At 39.6% G+C, this 22,432-nt stretch overlaps 1 protein-coding gene across 1 annotated transcript in view; it reads right to left on the bottom strand.

Annotated features, from left to right (window-relative positions):
* TMEM178B (transmembrane protein 178B) overlaps positions 1 to 22,432 on the bottom strand; it is a gene marked incomplete at both ends in the record, with an annotated part of 204,968 nt that overhangs the window by 149,924 nt on the left and 32,612 nt on the right. The gene's annotated exons all lie outside the window — the stretch shown is intronic.

Raw genomic sequence — 22,432 nt, 5'->3', positions numbered from 1 at the left:
ATGTGCTGCTTCTGATGTCTTCTGGTCACATCATTATATCTCCTTTTACAAATACACTTTCCTTCCTGTACAATAATTGCCCCTCCAGGATCTGATCTCCTGGCATCTCTCTGCATAGTTAGTGTCCTTGGAAGAAAGAGTCTGGTGTAGTTTGATGCTTTTCATGAATTATAACCTAGCCAAATTTCACATCTGATCAGACACCTGTAACTGTGTAACTGTTCTTGTATTGATGAAAGCCAGTCAGGTTTCCTACATGGCTTTTGCCAGCATTCTCAGCTAACACTGGCTTTATTAGACCACCTCACTAAGCTGTCAAAGCTCATGGAAGTCATTTTCCCACTAACATTGTTATTTTGGCTCAGGCCTTTGATAACTAAATAGGTATCCTTAATGTGGTTGGCCATGCTGCTTGTTACTAGCTACCACTAGTCAGAGACGCAGCTATGCTGGAAATGCTTTTATGTATTAAAAATACATTAAGACAAGCACTCAATAGAATAAATTAAATGAAGCAATGAATTATATAAATAATAAAGAGTGCTATACACAAGGAGGCAGGTAGAGGACTCTTACTGCCAGGCTGAACTGAAAAGGCAGATCCATTAGCCTTATATTGACAGTTCCACCGGGTAAAAAATGCTTTTAAACCACTACAAATACAGGCTTCTACTATGGGTTGTAAGATACTACTTGGCATGAACTTAGATTGTAGACCATGAATTCACAGCATGAAGAAAACCCATGAAACAAGTTATTAATTACATCACAGTCTACCAGCATCTTCCAGAGTTAGTGCAGTATAAACATTTGAGGTCCTCATTGTTTGCTTCTTTTAAGTATTCTTCACATTCTGCCTTTGACAGCAATTAGATTAGACAAAGCCAAATATTATAGGGGGAAAAGGCAAAATATTTACATATGTATCCGCCTGCCCTGACAGCGTGATGGGCTTCTGTGTGAGTCTGCACCATCTGGGCACCAAATGTACGCCCAGAATTAAAGTTTCAAACTAAGAATAGTATTTAAATAAAAAGACAGCTAGTGTGCAAAGAGCTTTAAAAAAATCTCCAAATCACAACCTTGCCTTCTTATAGGTTTTCCTATCCACTTTTGCTAGGCTGTTTTCCTAGATCAGAAGCATCAGCAAGAAAATAACAAATGCTTATTTGTCAGAAATTAATCTTTAAGTTATCAGATACCTGCCCAAACAAGAGATTTATATAGAAGAGTAGAAAGAACCAAGATAAAAAATAAAAGCTTACAGAAGGAAGAGAGAACTCCTGTTCTATTGCAGCTTTTCTGAAACCAAAAAGGCTAATTTCTAGTAAGGTCCATCAGATTTCTAATTCTGCAAAGACTTTTGGTGGTAATGCAGCAAGATGTTCAATATCACTTTTATCACCAAAGTCTAAAGCAGAAAGAGATTATTGGCTGAACTCAAGTCATCACTTGACCATATTCATAATTTGGGGCTCATGCTTCCTTCCCCGTGGCTCTAATGAGACTTAAACACACAAAAATAGCTTTGGGACCACTATCAACTGGGGTGGGCAAATGGGGCATGGTACAGCACTTGGCATGGCAGTTCACAGAGGGCACTGAAGCCCTGCCAGCTCCACCAGGGAACAATGGTGTCCACTCAATAGAAGAAGGCAGTATCTTAGTGGGAAACAAGATTTTCTTGGCCAAAAATGACAATGCTTGTGATTGCTTGGCATTTAAGCATGAACCACTTATTTAAACCCACTCTCACAAGTGTAGAAGAATGACTTTGCTGAATCAATGCAACTACATCAGCATAAACCTAACTAGAGGTGACAGTCAGCTTTTGAATTAAGAAAAAGGCCTTCAATTGCCTGGACCTGGAAATAAAAATTAGGAGAAGGGCAAGTTTATAAGCAGTGATGATTTCATACTTCTGATGTTTCCCTAGTTGTTCCACACAGAAGAGAACAATGTTCAAGAAGCCCAAGGATTCAAGTCCTGGAGGTCCCTCTGAGAACAAGAGCATCAGGAGCAGCAAGAATCAGAACTACTGCTCTGCTGGAAAGCCTTCTCAGAAAAAGGCTACAAAACCTTTACCTTCAGAAAAATTACTAGCTGTGTTCACTCCAGTCTTTGAAATAGGAAGCAAAGCAAGCTTTCCCCTCCATACCCTCAAAAGGGAAACTGCAATTTATGGAGCATTTCCAGCTTTCAACGCAAACTTAAACCAAATGCAACTGCAGCTTTGCTCTGCACTTTGCTCCAGTAACTGGGAACAGTATTTATAGAGCCAAGCAGTGAGATGTGTTTTTTTTAGCTACGAGCCGCCATAGCAGGAGTTATAGCTGGCCACAAGAAACACAAAAACCACCACAAAGCTGCTCCAGGGACAGAGGCAGCATATCCTATATTTCTCTGACCAAAGGGAAATGCTTGCTGAAATCCTAAAGAAAAGCAGCTGACATCTTCCAATAGAGTGCTAAGAAAACGATCAGCAGAGGATGCAACTAGAACCATGCAGAGCAAACCTCTGCCATACCATCATCACAAGCACAGATTCTCAGGGGATCCAGCAGCTGTTAACTGTGGCTGGCAACCCCCTGTTCCTGCAAAGGTCAGATGACAAACAAATTGGAGATAAGGAAACTAGAGATAGCTTCACCCTGAGCAGTTAAGTACTCACAGCATCAAACATGCACCTTCTCTTATTGACACAGTTAGCTGCTCAGTTTCCTTTTAATATCTGCTGATCATTGCTCCATACTATCACCTTAGCACATAATACTTCCTCTTCTCTCCACTATAAGAAAAACTTTTAACCTAGGCCACAGGAAAAATACTGAAAACACTGATGTTTTTCTATCCAACTTTCAGAACTTTGCAAACTAACATCCTGATGTTAGTTCAGCTGCTAGAGAAACTCAGCCTACCACTGCATTACTGGAGCTGTAAACATCATCCCAGTAAAGGCCTCGAACTGTTTGTTGACTGAGCCATTATCCCACTCTAAATTCTATCCCACTCTAAAGATCAATTAAGGTCCTAGTCTAGTGTCCAGACTTTATTTGTCTGGTAGGTCAACACAAAATTTTTCTGAACATTTGGACCAGTATTTCTTCATCACCATGGTGCCCCTACTACTCCCTTAAATATAATATTTAAATTCTTTCAAACTGCTCCAAGCAACAGTTTTTACTGTGGTTAATTTCAAAAAACAGAATGGAAATTCAAAATGCCACCAAGGTCTGTTGTAAATGCTTCTGATCTCAGAAGCACCCAGAGGTATTTGCTCTGGTCAGTTTGACTTCTGCAAAGGTGATTGCCAAGTTTCACAAATTTACAGTGTCATTGTGAGCGTATGGTTTAGTATTCTGCATAATACAGACCAACCGACCTGAGAGCTGGTAACAGAAAGCAGTCCTTGACATGGCCTTTCATCAAACTGGTAACCTGTGAGAGCAATTGGGTGACAGTCATATCACTTCAGATTAAGCCCAAGATGGCACAGAGTTACTTGCATGGGTTATCTGAGTACTCCCTCTCCTGTCTTGAGGACTAGAATATTGCACACTTTTCCCCTGCCTCAGCTCTCAGGGCTGCAGATTGTGGGGCCATCCTTAAAGGTTCAACTAGAGATTAACCCAATGCCTGTGAATAAGTTACTTTCAGTAGCTAGAGGACTTCCAGATAGAGATAAAAATTTCTCCCACACTAAGATTCTTCACAGCAGTCCCTGGGTGAGCAGTCAGGAAACTGAGATGCAGGGAGCCAGCAGCTCACTCACTCTGGATGAGCTATGGTGTAGCCATTCCAGACCCCACAAATTGGGGCTGAGAGTCACCTTGCATTCTGTAACATGCAGAGATCTGAACCAGGGGGTACCCATTCTTCTCTTATAGTATGCGTATTGGTTTCTAAGAAGGATCCAGCTGTGAAACTATTATTTGTTTTACTACATTTACTGTCAAAGCTTTTGATATTATGAGTTTCCCTGAAAAGTCTGGTGTGGATATTCTGAGACTTTGCTACCCCCAGGCAGCTTTTCCTTCTTCTGTGTTGCAGATACTCCTGGATGAACTGTTTTGTAGCAAAAAATTCCACAAAAGGCACCCTTTGTTCTAATTTTCACAAATCTATTTGAGAATTAGTACACAAACATTTCCTAGCAAAATAAATCTTAGCCTCTGGCTTGCAAACTGCACTCACTACATATATTTGCTCTTCATTATGAGAAACTGCCTTCAGTATGAAAGATTGCCTAAATTCCATGGTTTGGTTACTGGTCCCTCATTGGGTGACTATCTCCATAGCAAACAAAGAGATGTAGATTGGCCACTTAGCCTCTAAGTGTTTCAAATTATCTTCAGAAAATCTGTAGAGCAGAGGAAGTTCACAGTGGGTTGTTTTTCTTAGCATAACATTTCAGTTAGGTTTCCAGAGGCTACAATCACAGTTAGGACCAAGATTTGGTTACAAAAAGCAATTCCATTTGGCGTATGTGTCTCCTAATGTCTTAAAAGTCTTCTCTCACCTGGAAAAGTTCATTGTTTATTTGTATTAGCATTTTTGCATCCCTCAAACTAGCAATGGCAATTCAGGCTGGTGCCATTTCAGAATTATCACCCTCTGATATATGTGCTGCCCTCAGTTACTTTAATCATTTCTTATGAGTCATCAAAACTCATCTGGAGGTGCCTTAATATAGGCAAGACTTGCAGCTTTAGCATGAATTAACTGGTCAAATTAAACCTTGGAGGAGGATAGAAGGAGAAATTAAGTTCTACTTTGACCAGCTGCTATGACATAACTGCAATCAGAGATTGCAATCAGATTGCAATCATGCAATCAGACATGCTGACTAGTTAATGAACTCTGGATGACTTTTTTAAATGAAATCAGATACTTCTTAGAAAATCTTCAACACCTTTAACAGGATTATTTTGTCTGGAGTAATACTAACCATGAAAGTACTGGTTACGTATTTTTTCCAGATCTATAAATAGATTCATACCAAAAATGTAGGAACACTACTCTTCTGCATTAACTGCAGAATTATTTATGTTAAAAGTGCTCTCTAGATGTCAACTAGCCCAATGCCCTGCTCAAAAGAGGCACAACTTCAAAGTTAAAATCAAATCCAAAGATAGTTCATGCTGCTCAGGGCCTTGTCCAATCAAGTTTTAAATGCCTCCAAGAATGGAGATGCACATCCTTAAGCACCTATTCCAACGTCTGAACACCCTTATTACCTAATCAGAAATTCCCTTGGTGCCACATTAATATTTCAAATAATAGAATACCTCAGAGTAAAGGGCTAAAAATCTAGGAAGAATATGCAAGAATCACCACATTAATCAACATGTTTGGTGAATATTCATTAACTTATGTGCATAAATAGAAGCCAATGTTCTAATTAATGAAGCTCAACATAGCTTTTCAGTTGCAGCATGGGCCAAACTATTAGAACAAGAGATGTTTCTTCCTAAGTGGCTCTGGCATCATCCTGCACTGAGGTTCAGCTTGATCTTGCTACTTGTCCTAGCTAAAGTGAAACAACTCCTGGTGCTCATTGATGCTTGCTGTGAGCTGTCAAGGAATTGGGCTGATGCCTCCCGTCAGTTGATGAGCTGAGTTTCTGTCTGTTGGGTTTAAGACACTGCTGCTAGCCCCTAACTGCCTCCCCTGCATGTGGATTGAGGTGCACAGTCAGATTTTATTCACCTTCTGGATATCTGAGTAAAATCAAAGAGAGATCTGATCCAGTGCCTTTTCCCATTCACAGACAGACCAAAGGGTCACATATTGGGAGAGACAATGAACATGTCTATGGGAACACATGACATGGATCAGGAGAGAGCTTTTAGGAATGACCATCTGATCATGTCTAGTTACCATGCTTTGGTTCAGAACACACTGTGCTGTGAGATGATGCCCATGAGATTCTTCACAAATAAAGTTAAATCAGAAGATGTGCTAATGGAAATTCAACTAATTGTACAAGAGCAGAGCCAGTTTGAAGTAACATTCCCTCCTTGAAAACACAAGGTGAACATTAGATCCTAAGCACAAATTGTCTCTTTTTTTTCGTCTATTAAGTGGATATTTCAATCCTATTTAAACTTGCTTTTTTTATGTAGATGCCTTTACTGACCACCAAAAAATGCAACAAACACAGAACTTCAGGAAAACACACTCAGAAGATTGCAGCATCCTCTGTTTTATCTGAAGGGAAAGCTTGCCTGTATCCACTGAGTTGAGAGCAACTGAAAGGATGAGACATAAAATAAATATTTTGTCCGCAAAATGGCACATATCCAGAAAATACATTAACAGAATGAGCAGCTTAAAGATTTTCACTAGGAAAGAGAGCAAACATTTTCTTCAGAGTGAGAAGCAGAACCGTGATGCTCTTTTTTCCTTCTATTTTTCTTCTACAGCTCATCTCACTTAACTTCCAAATAAAGACTCTCTCAGAGCCTCTAGCTTAGTCAAACTTGTTAGGCAATGCTCAGCTGGAAAAGCAGTCTTGCAAAAATTTAGCAAGGGGGGATGGTTAAAAGGATCCACCATACTGTACTATCCATACAGAAATGGGGTAAAAACAACAGCGCGCCTTTCCCACTTATACCAGGTCATCTGGCAAGCTCTGCCAGCTCCCTTTCACTACTGACCCACTAGATCTCTAGAGATATAGAAAAAATCAGATCCAGTGCACACATGAAAAGGAAGCCATCCCTGAAGATAATGAATCTCCAGACACACAACAGCTTTGTTGTGTGTGGGCTTTTTGCGACCAGATTCCACAGAGCAATATCCACAGATTTCAGACAGTTACGCCTACATTTCAATTTCTGATTCCACACCAAAATGTCTAAGTTTTCTTTTTAACCACTGTGTGAGCAAAGACAGAGGTGCAGAAGACATGTGCACATGTACTGAGCAGACAGCAACATTTTCAGAGTAAAGGAAAAATAAAGTGCTTGAGCTGCTTTTGCCAGGCCTGTTCCTCACATGCTCTCTGGATAGCCCAGCAAATAGCAACTTGCTTAAAGCCACCAGCTGGCAGAAGATAAATATTCCACCCATGATAAGAAAAGAATCCAAGTATGAGACCAAAAGCTGAATTTGCATTGGAAAGTGATGAGCTCACACTTTCTCTCCAGGGACCAAGGAAAGGGGGCTGGCAAGGAAGCAGGAGCAAGAAGAGGGTTATGAAACACTTTTTTACTTCAGCTATTAATAACAGTCTCCAAGCCACAGGGCACTTGAGAGGAGGAAGGCATCTCCTTGCTTCTATTAATCTTTTTGTCCACCTATTTGCTTTGGGCTGGCCACAGGGGAGAAGGAAGCAGAGCACAAATGAAAAGTTAAGGAGGTTAAAAGGACTGAAAAATATTTGCTCCCACATGTTTGGAGGCAGAAATTAAATGATCAATAAAAAGTCAGTGAGACAGCAATTACCAGTAAAAACTCACTGATGACCCAATAGCTCATGGAACAAAGCAATATCTCAGCACTGCTGTCAAGCCAAAGAAAAAGCACAGCAAAGGCTATTCCATGGACAGGTTTCTTCTCTATCAATGTACACCCTATGATTCTCATAGTAAGATGCTCCCATGGAGCTTGATGTTTCATTAACTAGCTTCAAAACCTATTGCAAATGGATGTCTAAGAAACAGGGTCCCAGATGGCCAAGAAGAAAATAAGGGTGGATCCACTGATATCACTCATCCTGCTGAGTATCTGTGATCACATGCAGTGAAGTCTGAGGTGCCTATCTCTCTGCCTTGAAAAGCTCTTTTGCATGCTGCTTTGCAATGCAAATGTGCCTTTCTAGACACATTCAGTCCCCTTCTTAAAGTGAGAGGAATAGAAGCTCTTCTCTGTATCCTCTGTTAGTTTACAGCAAGCACCACAAATAACTGAGCTGGAGAAAGCATTTAGCTTTCTTGTAGCACTTCAACCTCATGTTTAAACAGCAGAAATCACAACATGACACAGTCATTCAGATGCTTGCATGCAACATTGAGGAAATAAGGCTGAGGCCTAACCCAGACAAATCTCCCAGAAGAACCCACTTACAGGGGATCTTACGCTCGCATACCGCAGTCTCTTCAAATAAAAAAAAATTCCCTAAAAAACAAAAAGGACTTATATGAGCTATGCAACATCTTTATGATATCATTTTCATGTAGGCTTTGTCCTGCAATGAAGTGTGGGGGTGGCAGGCAGAGTTTCACAACTTTAACTGGAACATAATAAGTTGTGATGAAGAGAAATGAGAAGGAAGAAAAAAGTTTGTGGCAGGAGTCATATGGTAGGGATTTATAGAATTAAACTAAGGAGACAGGTTTTTCTCTTTTAGTCAAAAAGCATTTTGCTTATAAGTTGAAATTTAGATGATTTTTCTAACTAACTCACATGTTATATATAAAGGTGATTTGGCTTGCCTTAAATTTGGGAAGCACACCCCTGTTAGCATAGATCCCATTTTGCACATTTTAAATTAAAGGTAACTAGGAGAAGCTACCGCATTTGAAATTCTCTCAGTTCCAAAAGCAGTAATACCAGCAGACAACTAGCCTATCAAACAAATAAATGAGGAAGAAATCCAACATCAGCTTTGCAACCAGGCTGGGCTTTTTCCCCTATGAGCAGACTACAGCATGGATAGACCAGAAAGACACCCTGCTATTCCTATGAATCCATAAACTGTTCTCTCTACATCCTGTGCTGATGAGACAGATTATCTCCATCCATCAAAGACTCTGTTGAGACTTTAAAACTGTGCAAACAGAAGACTTTCAACATATTCTTTCTTTGGTAGGAAGATACCACTTTAAATACATCCTTATATTCTAGATTCTCTAAGATTAATAATTTTTTTATGCTGTCCCTATTCTAGTTTTTACAAGAAAAAAATTAGGGTACTGTGATTGGAATAAAGATATTTTCAAGACATCACTTCATATGTAAAGTATTTCTGACACAAAGATCCCCTGCAGTTATTAAATGTAAGTGCAGAGTAAAGCTAGCAGATGACATCATCATCTAAGTGAGCAGCATTTCTCCCAGCAAGTCCATAATGTCTCTTGCCTCAAACTGTACCAACTGAATAACTACTCATATCATATAGTCTGATGACAAAAGCTACAAAAAAACTACCTTGAAATAAACATTGAGATTTTTTTCCTGGTGAGTAGAGACCATTAAATTATACAGGCATTTATATAATGTCTCTCTGAAGTGAGGAACAGCTTCATGTTTGGCCATGCTCTTTCCCTGAGAAGTCATTCCTTGGATTGTCCTTGTTCAAATTATTAACTTGTGAGCTACTGTGACTAAATTGCAAAGATACTCCATCTCCCTTTTTAAAGGAGTACACATTCAGAGGGACAAAAGACTGCACAGCTCACTGCCCTTCCCTCACAAGGCTGTTTGCTACACTATTGTAACTGGACTTACTATTGTACATGAGGGCTTCAATCAAATAAAGGCCTTGAGAAATTCAGCATTATGAAGATATTTAAAAGGTGTCCTTGAATAGTCAAACTGAAAGACAACTAAAAGGAAAAGAAAAGGATGATAAAGATAATGATGAGAAGATCAGACAACTGTACTGTGGAATCCAAGATGAGCAAAAGCACAATTTGGTCATTCTAAAGCCTACAAACCACAGATATTGTTAATCTCTCCACAGCTGTCTGAAATCATAAGTGGTTCCTCCTGCCAGAAGTAAATTATTCTTGAAGTAGTATTTGAAATAGGAAAAGTTGGTGGATGTGATCAAAAAATATTTTTCCAATTGACTGGACTGTGCCCTTACTTATCCAGTGATGAGTTTTGCAATACCATCATATGCCCTTGTGTACAGAAGGCTTGGGCATTGAGCACCTCTCTGCAAACACTACAGCAATTCATTTCTGGTGCATCAAGGTCCTGCTGCACTCAAAAGTACTTCAGTCAACAACTTTGGGCTAGAACCTCAACATCACTGCAGACACTCTGTACCAAACAACAACACATTTCACAGCAGATAAAAATACTGGAAGGATAAATGCCCTTGCAAGAGGATAGAGGGAACCTGAAGCTGAGAAGTGACCAACTTCTTTCCAGTCCCAACCTTCCCTTTGCTTATCCCCAGGACGCATCTGGAAGGATCAGAGTATGCCAATAGCTCAAGCTATGGGAAAGTTAGCAGTGAGATGACCTGTTGCCAGCATGATCTTGAATAAGGAATTAAGTTATTCTAGTCAAGTCTCAAAGGTATTTAGTATCCAAGCACTTTAGCTAAGATTCATTGTATTATTCCTCTTAAGACATGCATATGATGTACTTTAATGCAGAAATTAAAAATAGCAGAAGCCAGCCCAACTTATGGAACAGCACAGCAGAACAGAGTTGGGAAAACCCCTATACATCTAAAAGCATCTATTTCCCACGCCAAATAAAGTTAGATTGTTATAAATCATGTGACCCTAGCTTAGACCCAGAGCTGGTATATATTTAAATGTATTAAGGTATTTACTGCTGGGTCAGCACATATCAGAATTTGCTTTGGGAGGGTATTGTGACATGATGTTCCCTTGCCTATAACATCCTCTTGTCTTCCAATAAATGTCATCTACCACTTCTCGCACCTTCCCATCTGAAACGTCAAATCAAATCAGAGGCTTACAATATGAAGGTCTCCCACTCACTGCAATGTAAGATGTTCTGACCAGGACAAGCTGGACTAAATATTTCTGCTGCCTGTCAAGAAAGTTGCATAGAAGGAAAGACACGATTCAAAGTGCACTGAGCAGCATTAGATAATAGAACTCCATGGGTGGCAGCAATAAGCATTGTCTGAAAGGTGAGCACTGCACATCTGAACATCTTTGGCACCACCCAATGCATCCCACCATCCCTGTGCCTGAAAGGGCAGCAGAATCCCCCTGGGGTTTATAGCCTGAAGTGTTATTCAGCCCTTTACAACTCAAGAACCTCCTTTATGATCCTCATCCTGACAGAGAAGGAGGCAACCATATCCTAGAAGATCCATCAGCATACATGGGACCAAAGAAGAGCTCTCTTCCAAGCACCACTTGGAAGGTGCAGAACAGGCCTTTAACACCACACTGGCGAAATTCAGATTCAGACAGAAGGGGTTATGGAAACAGGCATTTATTCAGACACTGCCAGCTCAGGATTTACTTTTTTACTCTATACTCCTAGTCTGAACTTTAATAAAGGCTTGTGTCTCAGTAGCCTCTGATAACACCCAATGGGACAAATTCAGTGTACACTGAATTCACTGTACAATTACAGTGAACAGAATCTGGCCCCTGAAAGACTTTCACTGATCCTGTTTAGCACTTCCCCTGCTTATATAGATAATTTTGTATATATGTAAAAATAAGACTTGAACTGCAAGGCTTGGTTTTAAAAATTAAAAACTCCATGATTCAGCATCCTATGGGCTTCTGGACACATTTGTATCTGTACAATTAATTCTAAACCCAGGTGTTATTATATGTGTTGTAATCTGTGAATGCTTCACTTCCTATTTTTGTTACTACTCTAAAACTACCATGCACAGTCTATTTCTCTAAAATATCTGAAACTATTTAATAAAAGACAGTATTGCTGCCCAACTTTAATTTACATATTAGTCTCTTCCCAAAAGAGTATGAGGCTTCAGTTTATTGAGTACAGGATGAGGTGAAGGAGATCCAGGATGATTCTAAACATGCCTCCACTGGATGATCAGCCCCACTGATGAAAAGGATGGAGACAACATGCCAACCTAACAGAAAATATACTCATTGGAAAACATCCAAACCTTTAAGAAAATATGCCATTAGCTCAATATTCTTATCTCCTAGGGTTCTGCTATATCAGGTTTAATTACAGCAATTGTGACAAAATCATAGTAAGGAGATATAGCTGCAAGCTGATCTTGCCCAGAGATTCCACCCACCAGACTCTAAGAGGCAAATGCAGCACCAGGAAGACACTGAAGTACAAACTCAGTGAGTTGTACATAGAAATAATTTGATGAAACTAATTTACAAGTACAGCCTACCTTAAAGAGAACAAGATATTAAGATGGCATGTACAAGGCTGAGATTCAGGAGGCACTCCCAGGACCAGGAGACTTCGGAAGGAGAAGGAGAATGCCCATCTCACACTGGAGTAGAAATACAGTAAGGGTGCACAAGTGCCAGACTCACTGGCAGCACAGTCAGTACCCCAAATTGAACACCCAAGTCTGCCACTGGACCTTACTGGAATCAGCTAAAGATGACGCTTGTGTCCTCCTCAGGCAACTGACCAGCCTGATCATGCCTAGAGAAAAGAACAGCCAAGTTTAGATGGTTAACAGAAAGGGTTACAGAGTTTATGCTTGTAGCTACACAGTGGGCAACAAGCATAAAACAAAGGAGCTAGCAGTACAGAGCTCTAAAAGGAGTGAGAAATAAAATAGCCCAAAAAAATAGCCCAATTTCTGAAATTGATGCCATTATCATATATGTTTGTATAACACATTTGCAAATGCAGTAGATTTTACACTTTAAGGATTAAACAGCTTTTCTGAATGTAGCCACAACAGATGCAGAATATGTGGAGAACCAATCTTAGTACATGGACACAGTTCAAGTAAAATACTCCAATCCTGGAATATCAGTAAGTGAACAGCTTTCAGATGTGCAGGAATGCAACCTCATCCACACATAAAGAAGCCTTTGCCAAGAGCACACACAAAGGCAAAACTGGATCTTGACACTTCATAATGGACTAAAGAAAAGCTACTTGGGAAATACAGAATCGTAGAATAGGTTGGGTTGGAAAGGACCCTAGAGACCACCCAATTCTATCCCCCTTGCCACAGTCCAGGACACCTTTCATTAGGATCAAGTTGCTCAAAGCTACATCCAACCTGTCTTCAAACTCATCTAGTTCTAGAGCTTTAATATTTTTCTGAGATTTAATAAACATCTTTCCAAAATGAGAGCAAGTGGTAAAGAATTGTACAGAATGGCAGAAAACAAATTTCCAGCTATTATTTCCCCATTCCAGCAAAAATCTTTCCTACTGGAAAATAACCAAGTTATCCTAAGAAATGAAAAATAACAGGATTCATCTGTTTCTCTATAGTCTTTCAACTATGGAATAAAAGATTTTACTATGAAATCGCATGATAATAACTTACCTTAAAGAAGAATATTAAGTACTCTTGACATATAGACCATGGTATTTAAGAATCCTAATGTTGTCTTTAAAAGGAGGGAGCAAAAGAAAATGCCTTGTTTCTCTGTTTAGATTTCTTACAGACTTGGTGGCATTTATTGTAATCCAGCACTGCTGTGACAATGACTTGGCACTTCAGTCTTGGACCAGGTTCCCATGAGTCCACGCACTGTGTGATTGTGAAACTAATAGTGTTCCAGACCAAATTTATTCACCATTTGATGAAAAATTCTAGTGCTTCTGCACCATAAGCTGATTTTATACTGAGGTAGAGAGATGTACTTAAACAATAAAAAAAAATCATAGCTAGATATACTACTAATATTCAAAATCCAAGAAAACACAAAGTGGAATGATATAATGATGCTCAAACTGTACACCTTACCCACAAGAATTGTTACTCAAGATCAAGCCTGCAATTTTATTATTCATATTATACCAGGGCAAAAAAACAGAGTCTGAAATAGTCCTGGTTGTTTAAAAGACTCAGAATCTTGTACTCCAAAAGAAGTAAAAACGTGAGGTCCCACGAGGAAGAAGGACATGTAAGCTGCACATTGCCTCTGTGGCAACCTTTAAGCCTCAACTCATGCTCCTCTGATTTTGCCTAATTAGGATAACTTAAGCCTGAGGCTTTGATCATTCTGGAGCCTGATTCCATGCCATGAAGTACAAAAACAGTAAAGAGGTTTACTTCAAACAGTTGCACATGACCCGTGGCAATAATACAACACTTGAATCACTTCAGCACTGGACAGCTCTGCAACATCTCCAAATATGCTGACCTGGACATGAAGCTGAGCATGATTTCCCCTCAGCTATTCCTCCTAATCCTATAAAGTGAATCTGAGAAATACAATGTGCACAGTAGTTGAAGGATGCCAGTCTCACTTCTAACAGGAGAAAAGCAGACTCATATCACCACAGATACTCCTACTAGGATAATATTTATGAGGAGATTTTAAAATAATTTTTAAGCTATGCTAGATATAGTCAGTTATTTATCTCTGCCTGGAGGATGCTGGTGCCTGCTGGAACCTCAGCCCAGAGTTAGAAAGGACAGGGATAATCACTCAATTGTCTTGTTGGAAAGGGGTACCATCATAACTGCAGCACTGTGCACGCTTGCAGCTGTGCTGCATCAGGGATGCAGTCAGGCATTATGAACTGCATTGCTCTGCCATATCACTAAAAAGCATGATGGAAGGTTCTGACAGAATCTTTCATTAGGCTTAGGGCTATGCTGCTCCCATCAGACAGAAGAAAAGTGGAAGCACTGTCCTGCCAGAGTCTATAACATGTCTTGGCAAGCGGGCCCAGACTCCTGTGTCATGAATTACCTGGTTGGAAGAACTGCAGCTTGTTTCAATATTAAATGAAGATATCCTTTCATTGGTTTAACCTTTGGTCCCTTAACTCTGAATTTCACCTCTCTGAACTACAAACAGCAATCACAACTCATGAGTATTTGGGGAGGGACAGTAGCTTCACCCTATTCTAGAAAAGGAAGAGTGAACTGCGCTATTTAGCATGAGCCCACACCAGATGATAATGAAATGAATTAGCAATAAAAATTTATTTCATGTATAAAAACCTTTTAAAGGAGAAATAAGCCAGGCTCCAAATTACCATTAAAATTAACTTCCATTGATGCTCTGCCAGTGCTGCTGAACTAACGTTCTTTGCAGAAGCCGAGTGCATTGATGATTGAGTGGTATCAATTAACATGAACTGTTGTGCTAGTTGCTTCATCTGGAGATCAAAGCATTTTGTTTAGGAGAAAAGAAAAATGCAGCACCACACTAAGGTTTTCCCCTTCTGCATTACCCTCCATTTCTGATACCTGGTCTCTGACACAACTAGCATTCTTTCCCAAGCATAACTCTCTGTATTTAAGTAACCATCAACCATAAAGTCAAAACAAAAATTCCATCTTCTGAGAATTAAAGTTCTAAACAGAATGGTTCACAGACCACAGGCAACTGAAAAGTTGTATTACAAAGCTAGCACACAACTGAGTATGGCTGAGTGAAGTTCAGCTGACTGGACGCAGCTTGCACTTCTTTCTCTCCCTGTGGCTCCCTAGCAAGATGACAAATCTGTTTGAGGTGGCTGCCTGTTTTTTCATACACTTCCAAGCAACACTACTGAGTCTTTCAGCCCTCTTCCTTGTCAAATATCAATCAGAGTGTGATGCTTATATTTTTCTCAGTTTATAAACCACCCAATTTTGTTGATCCATGCCAGTGAGCTGCAGCTGGAAGCATCTAAGCAGTATAAGCAAGTTGTGACAATAGAGAAGGAGCATCGAGAAGGGGGAAATAACATGTTGAAAAAATTCTGACTGCCCCAGAAACTCACACATATTCTGTCAGGTCACTCAAAACTCTCCCAATCAGCAGTCTAGACTGGAGCAAATGTCTGGGGAACAGTTTGGGGAACAAACTGTTTTGCCTTTTGTGATTTGTGCCCAGTCATCATCTGAGTGTTCTGCCTTTGGCCCAGGCAGGGTAGGAGAGGTACACAGGTTCTGTCTCAAGGCTTGGCCTCACCAGATTTTCTCTGTACCAAGCACAAGTCCCACTGTGATAACCAAATTCAACAAAGTAGTCTACCTGGATCTCAAAGCAGGGAAATTCACTACAACACACTCCAAATGTGGGATGCTAGCAAACGCACCTCTGAAAGCCACAGGAAACAGATTCATGAGATTTGTTAATATCAACATCTATATTAGCATCAAGAGTTGTGCCTGAAAGGAATGGACAATTTAAGACCTAAAGTACATGCACTGCTTCTCTTTGCTCTTTAGAAGCAAAGAAGGATCTACTCCAGCAGCTGAACCCAAACATGACTTCACTTGGCTCTAGCACACTGTCCCTGCTAAATCCCAAAATATCCTGTAGAGACAACAGCAGGTATGGAAAGGAGTTAAGGAACTGACAAAGGCCACATTCTCTTCTTAGTTTTGAGATGAGGTGGAAAGTCAGTGGAAAAACCCTCACGCTGATGGCAAGAGCTGTGACGAAGAATCACATCAATAGAGCAAGACTATCCACTGTGAGAAGGCAGAGATTAAGACTGAAGCCAAACCTAAAAAAAAAACTCAAAGGTGCAGTCCCACATTTTGTCGAGTCACCCAAGAAAAAAGGGCCTAAATTTTACTTCATGTGTATCTTAGGATGTTTGGGGCTGGGATTATACCTAACGGTTGCTTGCAATAACAGAAGACTACACTGATTCAGCAGCTCTCCCTCATCCTGCACAGACGTGTCAGGAGAAGACAGTAAAAATTATCTGCATTTCATGGATGGGAACAGGGGAAAAACACAAGAGTAATTAAATATGTTAACTTTTCTCTCTAAGTTCTGCCACTATGACCTCACTACATTATTTGAAGTACTCTCTACTCAGCTAACATTTTTATTAGGAATAAACCACCTCTAGCCTCCATTCCACTTTAACCACCATTATCCACCCATAAGACTTGCTCAGCACAGCCACTGAAAGTCCTCTGAACAGCATCAGAGCTATGCTGCCTTGTGCAGCAGACCAGCAGGGAATACTTTAATTAGTGTTTGCTTCTGAAGCGTAAAAAAAATTCTGAAATTACTTTGCCTGGTAACAAACTGCATCTTTCACACTATTGGAGAACTGAAACTGATTCCTGCTTCATGTACTTTCCTTAGTTTAATTTTTTTGTTGCTTTGTTTTACAGATTTCCTTCTATCATGATGACAGCTACAAAAAATATTGCAAAAGCAATGGAGAAGGGAATGTTAATATTAAGGGAAATTAAGTTTTCACTTGCCTTGCTAAAATAAGTTATTCAAGATGGGTGGGAACAACCCCAGCAGAAAAAGAAAATCTATAAACCACTTTATTTCTCCAAATTTCTTTTGCCTCCTTCACAGGGTGACTTTGTTCATTGGCTCTGAACTCAGTGAAGCAGAGGTCACTTCTACCTCTCAAAGTAGGTATTGCTCACACACACACAGCAGCACCAGAAGCCTTTACATGGGTCAGGTTCTGGAGCCACTGCCCTGCCAAGCTGGCATCCAGTCACCAACAATTACAGAGACAATTAAAGACACGTTTTCCTGCTATGCAATGAAGTGCATTTCAATAACATTCTTGTGTACTTATTAAAATGTTTTCCACTGGAAGATCTCCAGAATGATAAATATTCATTAATTGCCACAAAACTACACGAAAACTACATCAAATAGGTGATCACAGTCAGAGTTAAAGGCCATTCTATATTAAGCCAACTTCATGCTGCTCTGTTGACACACAGCCAACTTGCTGTGAGCCATTCCAGCCCCAGAGTTACCTTTCTTGCAAGAAAACACTTTGACCAACAGCACCCCTGCATTTGTCAATCATCCCAAAAGCTCTGGCTCAGAGAAGCAAGGGCCATGCCAGGCATCCATGAACTGATAATCCTCAACTACCTTAGCAGCTGAGCCAGACCACGGATTGTCAGGACAAGTGGCCTTCAGGCACCTCTAAGGAAAGCTCATTGGCCGGGGGGAAGAAGGAAGAGTACAGCCAGATCCCACATTTTCCCACAGGCCATGGGATCACAGATTTACAGCTCAGCTAGTTTAGTCACCCAAACCTAGGAAAGGATGACAGAAGCCTTTGCCAGGGCAGCAGGTGGCTCTCACTGCCCACACCTGACACAAAAGGTTCTCAGTGAACAGCCCAGAGCATAAGACTTGGCTGGAGTTAACAGAACCCCAGAACACACACTCAAGGGGTAGTCCGTATTGAAATAAGGTTTTTGACGTGATTTTTGAAATAAAGGTAAGATTTTTCCTGAAAAATCATCCTAGCAGAGAATCCAGTACACTGTGTTACAAGCAAACCTCTTGGTACTAATATAGCTTATTTTTGTTCCAGAACAGGAACAAACAATTCTATTGGGAAAGCTGGAGTTGAAATAAGAAAACTCAGACACCAACATTTTTTACAATTAGAGAAATTTCTAACACATTACTAGGCTGTTTGAATTTTATTACCCATGTAGAAGAAAAGACTTGAAACACAGTTTACAGAGAATTTGTACTGCAGAGTACTGCTATGTCTGATGCTCAATAAGAACATAGAAGTTTGGATACTTTCATTTGTATACATGAGTATTTGTACATATGCATGTTTTAATTAAGCCTTATTAATGTACTTAGTCTATTTTCTCTCTGTAATTATACAGTTATGCAGAAAAACATTCAAAAGCCTTGATGACTCAGGAGTTTGACAGCAAGATATGAACAGCCAAATTTAGTCAACAGTACAAATTCAGCTACCCAGCTTAAGTCACTAATCTGGAGCAGACAGTCATTTAAATACAACTCTGACAAGTTTTATCCTTTTTTCTTTGTTAATTGTCTGCTAAAAGGCTGCAAATAAAAATCTGAAATTTATTCAATATTCAAAATGATTCATAAATGTCTTCCCTGACTAACCCTCAGCCTACAAATATCTTAAGCTATGGCTGTCACAACTAAGTAAACAATTTGCAATTCATGGTGTAACTTATGTAATGAATTTCTTCACCTTATGTAACCAGCTTGAACAGTTTAAAGAGCTGACAAACACAGCATACATTTTTAATTGCACACTCCCAGTTAACAGTTGGGTTGTTAGAGGAATCACCCTCCCAGGAAACATACAGTGCCACGTGATTTAGGTTGCAAATATCAAATCTTTTGCTTGAGAACATGCTTTGAAACTCACTTTGTCTGCCCACACCAAAAGAAGTAGGCAAGTTCAAGCTATAAATACTTTTCCACTTATGTTGTTGTAGTAGTACTGTCCCTCCCCAAATACTCATGAGTTGTGATTGTTCCAATTTAAGCATGATTTTTTTTAAATTTCATAAAACAACAATTTATTCCATCTTCTCCAGTACTACAAGATTTGGAAACCAGTCATTTATCAGAAAGCTACTGTATTCTTCCTAATACCATCAAGTGCCCATAAGCCCTGCATCAAGGGTTGGGGTCACACTAACACAGGCCTTGTGCTCCTCTGCTCTCTTCCCAATGCTGCGCTTCACTTCAGGAGTTAAAAACTAAATATTAAAACTAGACAGCAGAAGATTGCTTTAAAGCAGTTCCTCAAACAAATTAAAAGCTTCAGGCAGCCTGAGTTTACCATTTGTCTCAGAATCCAATTCCACAGTTTATCACCATGCTCAATGGTCTTGTACTGAACTAAAATTTTACATTTCAGTTCATTAACCATTTTTTTCTGTACGTTTGTCCAAACTTTGCTCTTACTAGAGTCACAGAGAATGTGATGATCAGGAGATCTTTCCCCCCATTTTTTGTGCCAAGGTTCAAGCCAGATTTCAATAGTATTTATAGGGTTCTTAGAACCCTTTAAATTGTGTGTAAAGTCAGGAGAAGGAAGATGACTTTAATGGGGCTACTACTGAACATGAATAAAGCTCTGAAATCTGGTCCTGATTTAGCTTTGAAAAAAAAAACACAACTAACTCCTAAGCCAATCATCCCAGCGTCCCAGTTTTCAGTGTTCTTTGATTTCCCCCAGTATTACTCTGATAGAAAAGTGAAATATTTCTGTGCTGCCAGGCAATAGCTATCAACAGTTCTGGAGTACTCTGATGCTTTGCCCCACTTATAACACACTTTAAAATCGTGCCACTTTAATATCTCTTCTCACACAGGTTACAACTCCTATTTTTCACTAAAAGGAACTATCCCTAGACAGAACTCTGCCCAACAGCAACAAGAGCTTTACAAGAGCCCAGGCATGAAACAGCAAGGCCCCTCCATGAGGGCATTGGTGCTACATCTGTGAAACACTTCTTGACAATGAGTAGAAGGCAGTGGTGAATTGGATCCCAGGACAGTGGCCTTAAATTAAAAACTCACTTTTCATAACCAAATAATCAAAGTCCTCCATGTTGTTTGGGTTTTTTATTTCTGCCAACTTCTATTACTGTACTTTTACAGAAATGTTGCTAAAAATTTATTGCTATTTTATTATATTACTAGAAATAATAAAAATTTCATTATAACAATTAGAAAATAATTTATTATTCTTATATTATATCACTAAAAATTATTATTAATAAAAATAATAAATATTTCAATATAACAATTAGAAAATAATTTCATTATGACAACTTTAAAGATTTTAAAGATGTCACTAAAATTTAAGGGAAGAAAGACCAAAAAAATGAGCTTATCTTGACCTACCAAAAAAAACCTATTTAAAAAGTCTGGTACTACCTTTCCACAACTATGTTCTCATTTTTCAGACAGCTCTCACCCCTGGGACTCCGTCTGTCCTCAAGATTTTCTTTTACCATTGGTAACATGTTCCTGATGATTTGCCCTGGAGGTAGAAACAGCCCTGTGTACTCCCCCCATCAACACACACAGACACACACACGTATTTCTTTCCCTCCTGCCCATGTTCCACTGCTATTTTAGTCTATTCTTCTGTCTAGACAAATTTTACAACTATTCATATTACTGGGCTTTCCTAATAAAAATACCCCTGTGCAATATGCCATCACTGTGCCTGTGCCACTTAAGATGAACGTAAACACACAAAATAAAGCTGAAAAGGCACATGGGCCTCGTATCTTTTGGATATACAGGAGTCACACAGATATGAAATCCAAGAGCAGTTATTGCAATTCTTCAGAGGAGGATTTATTAGACTCTTTTCTGAAGAAAACCCCCGCAGTATAGATGGTGTTCCCACCAACCCCAACTCTAGCAGTATATCCCAGGCAAATGATCTTTTTAGGCAAGACTACAGCACTTACAAAGAGTAGCATCAAATTCTGCATTATGAGCCAACTGCAGAGCAGTAACCTTTTGCATTTTACCAACACTTCCCACAGTATTTTGTCTGCTAAGGCTCAGCTCCAATAATATAGCAATTAAACTCATGGAGGACAGCTGAAAACCTGCCCTGAGTATCTGGGTATTGATCAATAACCAGAAGAAAATTAAAATTAGGCCAATATTTGTCAATCACCTATGTTTCATAAATCTTCCATTTTTTTAGGGCTAGATTGATTTTTTTTGCACATTTGGAATGGATGTTGTCAAACAACGCACAGAATAAAATCCAAATATCAATGAGAGCATTAAAATTTAGACCTTAGACATAAATCCTGCACGAAAGAGACAGCCTTTATAATATTTTTGCCACTTATAATATTCCTCTCAGCAACATCTGGCATAAAGTAGCAGTTTTCCCCTAAAACCTCACACAATGTGATACATATCACAATAAAATTCATTTAATATGATCACTTATAATACATAAAATGTCAATTCAATTAGACTACAACCATTATAGCTTCCTGGTAATAGTTTGCTCTACAAAAGTGTGACCTAGTACTCCTCCTATTTGTTACTCTAGGGGGGAGAAAAGTGGTGATGCTGCACTATGTAAGGTACCATCAGAAGTTAAGAAAGCTGTCAGAGCCACTGGTTTCAGCCTATTGAAACTCATGGACCTATAAAGCATCTCAAATGGAGGTATGGATCCCTGAATAATGAATTTAAGCCTAATGACAATAGCCTCACTTTTCTCATTATCTTTCACAAACCCATAGAAATAGTTCCTGGGCCATTGGTCAAAGACCATTACTTTAGGGCAGAGAAGAATTACATGCTGACACTCACAGTACTGCTGACTGAGTCATCAGGTGAATAATTACACACTCTGCAGCAAAGCACAAACTCCTGGGGCTGGCCAGTCCAAGGCTCTGTGCCAGCACACAGGGACCTGTGTGAGGAGCTGCTCCAGTAAGCAGAGTCAGTGCAAGGCAGGAAACTACACAGATGTTCAACTGCACACAGCACTACTAACTGGGTAATGGCTTAAGGTTGCAGCTTGAGAGCTTTTATCTGCTGTCCTCTCTTGCAAACCCAAACCCACACACTGAAAAACCCCAAACTGAAAACACAACACTAAAGAACAGGAAGAGTCCTATTAACCCAATTGAATCCATTTTTCTGATCCCTTTGGCCCCTGAACCTTTTGTGGGAAAGTGTTGATAAAGTCTCTGCTGTTTAAATCTGTTTTTCACTTACTCTTAAGTAAACATGGACCAAACATATGTGAAGCACTTTTCCCTTACTGCTCACTCACCAACTCCACAGTCACACCAGGTCCTGACCCCCTTCATACCCATGAGCATGGAGCCATTGTGTCC

Source organism: Fringilla coelebs (genome assembly GCF_963513975.1).
Source record: "Fringilla coelebs genome assembly, chromosome: 5".
Taxonomy (NCBI): domain Eukaryota; kingdom Metazoa; phylum Chordata; class Aves; order Passeriformes; family Fringillidae; genus Fringilla; species Fringilla coelebs.
Note: the sequence above shows the minus strand (reverse complement) of the source record. Positions and strands in the feature narration are given on the sequence as shown.